Source organism: Hippocampus zosterae, chromosome 11 (genome assembly GCF_025434085.1).
Source record: "Hippocampus zosterae strain Florida chromosome 11, ASM2543408v3, whole genome shotgun sequence".
Taxonomy (NCBI): Eukaryota; Metazoa; Chordata; class Actinopteri; order Syngnathiformes; family Syngnathidae; genus Hippocampus; species Hippocampus zosterae.
Genome location: NC_067461.1, coordinates 20289448 through 20296425, shown reverse-complemented (window position 1 = coordinate 20296425; position 6978 = coordinate 20289448).

The window sequence follows — 6978 nt, the reverse complement described above, 5'->3', positions numbered from 1 at the left end:
TAATCCTCCAGCAAGCCTGATGTGGGCAAACTAATGCCATACAATCCATGCAAGTCCACATCAACACTGTACGCCTGCAATGGAAAGGCAGGAGCATAAACTTCTTTAGGATCACTTACACTACAGTACTGCTCCATCCGTCTTCATGTGAACAGATGCATGAATCATGTTTTCTTTTGAATGTTGGTCACAAATTAGTGTGACGTGACAAGATTACATCATCAAAAGAGCATATGGTATACTTTACTGTCCCAACTCAACTAGGAAGGCATACCATTTTGTATTTTATATAATGCATTTGTCTAATTCGGTGAAAATCCACAGGTAAATGAGCTCTTTCCAGAAAAAAACCCTTTCCTGGTTATGGTCAGCAACTTCACACATTTGCCAGTATGTTCTTCTTATAATAGAAACTGTACATGCACATATACATATTGACTGGTCTACAAACACGGACACCCTGATTAGGAAAGGACAGAGCCGACTCTTCCTACTCAGGAAACTGAGGTCTTTTGGGGTTCAGGGGTCACTCCTTAAGACGTTCTATAACTCGGTGGTGGCCTCGGCCATCCATGATGGCATTGTCTGCTGGTCAGGCAGCATCTCAGCCTGGGACAGAAAGAGACTGGAGCGACTGGTCAGGAAGGCCAGTTCTGTCCTGGGTTGCTCCCTTGACAGCGACGCGTCGAGTCTCGAGGATCCGGACCCCGCCCCGAACACCCCCACGCCAGGCCGCCCTATCCGCGGCCAGGTCAGCCCACTGCGCCGGGGGAATCCAGCACTGCTGAAGATGACCCTTTAGCTGGTCTTTGAATCGTCTTTTCGGGCCACCGCAGGGACGGGTGCCCTCCAGCAACTCCGCGTAGAGGAGCTGCTTCGGGAGACGGTCGTCGCTCATCCGCTGCACGTGGCCGGCCCACCGCAGTTGGGCCAGGGTGATCATGGCCTCGATGCTCGTGAGGCCAGCCCGGGTGAGGATCTCATTATTGGTCACTCTCTCCTCCCAGGAAATGTTGAGGAGAGATCGGAGTCGTCCTTGGTGGAACCTCTCGAGCCTCTTGATGTTGCTCCGGTAGAGGGTCCAACATTCGGCGCCATAGAGAAGGGTCGGGAGGACGACAGACTAGTACACCATGATCTTCGTGTTGGTGGAAATGGTGTGATTTCTGGACGACCGAGGCGTCCGAAGGCTGTGTTGGCTGCCTCGATACGGTAAGTGAGGTCCTCCATGAGGCCTGCGTCCTCCTGGATAATGCTGCCCAGGTAAGGGAACGCCGAGACCTGCTTGATGGGTTTGTATTCGATGGTGATTTGGGGTGAATGATGGTTCAGGTGGAGGGTCTTTGTCTTTGTCTTTGTCTTTTTGGTGTTGACGGAGAGGCCAAAGGTCCTGTACGCCGCGGCAAAGCCGTCCGCGATGAGCTGGAGGCCCCCGGAGGAGTTGGAGACCGCAGCATTGTCATCAGCGTACTGGAGTTCGCTGATGGTCGTGACCATGGCCCCTCGCCTGCTCCTCAAACGGCTGAGGTTGAAGAGCGACCCTTCAGTTTGGTAGCGTAGAGTGATTCCGTGCTCCTGGACAGGGGTGACGTGGTGGATGAGTGCGGCGATGTAGAGGCAGAACAACGTTGGCGCCACCGTGCAGCCCTGTTTGACTCCGGTCCGAACCGGGAATGGGGGAGTCATTTCACCCTGAGTCAGGACGCAGCTGAAGCAGTCTGTCCTGGGTATTACGTTAAACTGCATCCAACTGGTCCTCCAGGTTGGGGGTTGGGCGTGAGGTTAACAACCTCACCCTGTAAAAACAAAAACCTGTTACAGAAACGACGAGAGGAAGCCATTCCGGTAAACCACGGCGAAGAAGAGACGGCACATCCTTGGATGTATCTATGACGGGGCCGGGTGAAATCCAGCAGGAAACCCGACCCCCGATGACCCCGATCTTTGGAACCAAAACCAACACCAGAGTAGGCACCTGGAATGTGCGCACAATGTTCCAGTCTGGTCGCATGGACCAGGTGCTGAAGAATATGAGGGACTATCGCCTGGACATCTTAGGCGTTAGTGAAATGAGGTGGATGGGGCAAGGTTCATGGTTAATGGAGCAACTTTTCTGTACTCTGGGAAGCAAGACTACCATTCCCATGGAGTCGGCATCATCCTCTCCAGTAGTGCAGCAAAAGCATTGATTGGATGGAAGCCGGTGTATGAACGGATTATTACAGCAAGGCTCTACACCAGATATGCCAAAGTAACCATCGTACAAGTCTATGCCCCAACCGAAGCTGCTTCGGCGGACGATAAGGACACCTTCTACAACCAGCTCCAGACCGTGCTTGAGGAGATCCCCAGACATGACATCAAAATGCTGATTGGAGACTTCAACGCAAAACTGGATAATGACAGAAGGGGCCTGAATGCCACAGTTGGACCACATGGGTTTGCGAGCTCCACGAACGACAACGGGGAGAGACTGTTGATGCTAACCAGTACCAACGGCCTCAGCATTGGCAACACCTTTTTTGAGCACAAGCGGATCCACAAAGTAACCTGGGTTTCACCTGGTGGCGGGACCCGGAACGAACTGCATCAACTACATCTGCATCAACTACATCTGCATCAACACAAGGTGGCGCTCGTCATTGCTCGACGTTCGCTCCTACAGAGGTGCAGATGTGGGTTCAGACCACTTCCTTGTGGTGAGTAAAATCAAGCTGAAGCTGAAGAAGGTGGAAAAGGTGCAGCCCAAGAGACCTTACGCGGTGGACAAGCTAAAGAATAAAAACTTCTCCGAAAGCTTCTGTGAGGAATTGAGTAGGAAGCTCAAGGTATCACAACACCTTGCAAACATTGAGGACCAGTGGAGTATGTTCTCTTGTGCCATTGCTGACACTGCAGAAGCAGTTATAGGCAGAAAGACAGGTACCAAAAAAGAGAGATGGATAACAGACGACACCTGGAAGTTGATTGATGAAAGGAAAGTGGCTAAGATAAAAAGAGAACAAAAGAGGAGGCTCCGGAGCTGGAGGATGGAAGACGAGGAGTACAGACACTTGGACAGGGCAGTGAAGAAGAGTTGCAGGAAGGACAAAAGACAGTGGCTAGAAGAGAAAACAAGAGAGGCACAGGAAGCAGCAGAGAACAACGCCACGACGACCCTATACAAGATCGTGCGGGAGCTAACCAACTCCAGGAGCAGCTCTAGCGTGCCAATCAGGAGCAAGGATGGCAGGACACTTCTAAGCGACAAGGAGCAAGAAGCAAGATGGCTGGAACACATCAGGGAGGTTCTGAACCAACCAATGCCTCCCGTGCTCTTCAATTTCGATCAAGAGACACCAGCTCCAGCTCTAAATATTACATCGAAAGAGATATCCGAGACTGAGGTTGCCAGAGCAATCAAGGGCCTTAAGAACAACAAGGCACCGGGACTCGAAGAGATAACTGCCGAGCTGTTGAAACATGGCCAAGATGCTGCTGTGGAGAGCCTTACCCACCTGGTTCAACCTGATTTGGCATGCTGAAGAGGTTCCTGCCGACTGGAGACGTGAAGTCATTGTCACGCTCCCCAAGAAGGGAAGCCTCGCAGACTGCAATAACTGGCGGGGCATTACGCTGCTGTCAATTCCCAGCAAGGTATTCTGCAGTCTTCTGCTACATCGCCTTAAAGATGAAGTGGATAACATCTTGAGGGAAGAGCAAGCCGGTTTCAGGAAGGGAAGGTCTTGCGCCGAACAGATCTTTACCCTTCGAAACATCATTGAGCAGTGCCAAGAACTTCAGATCCCACTCATGATCAACTATATCGATTTCAAGAAAGCCTTCGACAGCATCCACCGGGAGTCACTGTGGCAGATCGTCCAGCTGTATGGTGTACCCCTCAAGTACATCAATCGCCATCCTGGGGGCTATGTCGCGTGAGGGAGGGGGATGGGTTGCAACCCCGCCCCTGCACTTCGACCCCATGGCCAGGGTCCACGGCAGCGCGGTGGCCGACGGTGGTGGTCCAGGGAGTCTGCAGCACCCGAGGTTGGAGCGTGGGTGCGCCGGGCCCGGTGTTTTATTTTGAAGGGTGGGCATTCCTTCATAACCCAGGGGGATGGTCACCGCTTGAGTGTTGGACATTCGTGCCAAACTATCCAGAATGACCGGCAGCTTCTTCACTTCCAATAAAGCCGCTCCCGTCGGTTGAATTTTGCGATAAAACAGAAAGCTGCCAACATCAAACAGCAGCATACCTGTTATCAAAAGGCAGATAATGTAGATGTCTTCTACATCCTCAACGGACAGTATTGACAGGCACACCATTCTCCACTTTCTCCAAGGACCAAGGGCGTATTCGGCAGCAATGTCCCCGGGGGGCAAGCAGGCTCCCCACTGCCTACTCTTTTGGTCGAGAAAAAATTTTGTCGATTGCATTGAGAGACCAGCCAACTAATTCCATGGTTAGTTCTTCTGATAAAAATACGGTATGAGGCTAGGAGAAAAGTTAAAGACGGACATGAACACATGTTCTGCGTTCTGATTTGCTTGTTTATGAGAATCTTCTCACAAAGAGGAAAAAAAACTGTCCCAAAAATTCCCCAAAACTATTGTTCTTCAACTAGAAAAACTTAAAAAGACACCAAAAGAGGCAACAGCAGAGTGGCGCCAGGATGCACAGGCAAGGGGTGAGGACTCTTCAACACACCTGAGTCATAAGTAATACATTTTTGTGTGTGCAACATTGTCGATGGATCATTAAGTTAATTGTTTTACTTTACGGACCTTCTGTCAGTATTGACAAATTGTCCACCTATGGTTACCACTACACTTTCCACCAATCTGATCAGCTGCATTGGATCCGCATTATATACCGGTATGTTTTGTTCACGGAAAGAATTTGAACATGTAGAAAGCATGTCCGTCTCCGCATCCTCAACCGTCCAACCGCAAATTTAATCGAGAATTACAGTAGATTTATGATTGACGGAGTAAAAAAAAAAAAAAAATCTGATTATCTAATCATCGAAAAATACCATCAAAAGCAGGAGTGTCCAATTACTGGTAGTCAATTGTGGTCACTGCCAGACCATGGACTCCGCACAAGTCGTCTGGGCTGTTGTTTTTTTTTGTGTGCATGTTATTGTTATTAGTCCTATATATTTTGTGTGAGTGTACGCTACAGCCTGCGCAACCAGTCCCACGTTCACAAAAAAAGTTTATAACCCAAATTTACTTTTTATCCCAAGGTTCCACTGTATATGAAGTCAATAAGTATTTCAAAAGATATACTGCTCAATTTTGCGATCAGATCAGTGATTGGTTTATTTAGTAATAGTGATCAGCCCCCAAATTCCTGATCGTATAAATCCTAGTTTTCACAAGCATAACAGTGGGTCTCGTACAACTTTAATGGCAATTAAGCAGTCATATTATGCATTATCCTAGAATTGATCACAATAATCCAACACTGCATCCATGTTGGATAATATTCATCCTGCTCCGGGCTTGAGAGATGACTGGATCCAGGCCCAGTTGATGGATTGATGCAGACTACACCCTGGAATGGTCGCCAAATCAATTGCAATAAATGGCGCAATGACCGGGAATAAGCCCTGTGCCAGCTGCAAGTCAGCTACAGTATATAAACTACAACATCACCATTTTCAATTATATCTTCTTCCTTTATTGTCTCACAATGGAGAAATTTGCAACAATTATATATTTAAAGAGCGACCCGGTAGACCAGTGGTTAGCACGTCGGCTTCACAGTGCAGAGGTACCGGGTTCGATTCCAACTCCGGCCTCCCTATGTGGAGTTTGCATGTTCTCCCTGGGCCTGCGTGGGTTTTCTCCGGGTGCTCCGGTTTCCTCCCACATTCCAAAAAAATATGCATGGCAGGCTGATTGAGCACTCTAAATTGTCCCTAGGTGTGAGTGTGAGCGTGGATGGTTGTTCGTCTCTGTGTGCCCTGCGATTGGCTGGCAACCGATTCAGGGTGTCCCCGCCTACTGCCCGGAGACAGCTGGGATAGGCTCCAGCACCCCCGGCGACCCTAGTGAGGATCAAGCGGTTAGGAAGATGAATGAATATATTGAAAGATTTATGTTGCCTGACAAATTTCTCAAACAGTTCGGATGGGTGAGTCATAATCTCAGAATCCAAGAATTTGGCATTTTATTTATTTTTAAATTCATTAATTTTTATAGAACATGCAAAGGGATAGATAGTGTGCATACATCCGAACCATGTGATTTTTCTCTTGTAAAGGCAAAGTTGCATTGGAGCATCAGGTTACACCCACTTTCACCGCCCAATACATGACATGAATTTATAAAATGAACTGTTTAATGAAACAATATACAGGGCCAGGCATTTCCACCGGTGCATCAGTACCGACCGAAGGTCCATCAGTCCATCACTGATGGACTTCCATTTTTGGTGGCGGACTGACAGAAACTATTTTTGGCTGTCTTGCGGACCACCGTGAACCCCGATAAACAACGAGGGGCGTTTTGGGGATGAGCAGCAGGAGGAGGATCAGAAATGGTAAAAGTGGTAATTAGAATTAATATATTTTTGTGTGTAAAATGCTCCAAACTGTTTGTAGATTCATAAAATTGTCTCCTGTTCCCCTTGTAAACAGTTATTTGTAGACGGTGCTAAAGCGGTGACGAAACGTAATTTAGTCATAAAGGAAGCATGTCAAAATTAACATGGATGGTGTGACAGGCCGGCCTGAAATAATGACTGACTATTATGCCCTTCCGGGTTCGCCAATTGCGAATGATGGAAGTTCATTGAAACGCCCGCCACTAACAATATGCACGATGTCAACCTGTGCTAGAACATGTGCATGTATGCGCATGAACACAAGGCAGAGGCACACAACGTAATACTTTAAAATTACATTCTTCGTGCATTCTCCTCCACAGAGCAAACTCTATTAGCAAGAGTCTTTCCCCAGGGCTGACACTGACATCTCCTATCAGAAT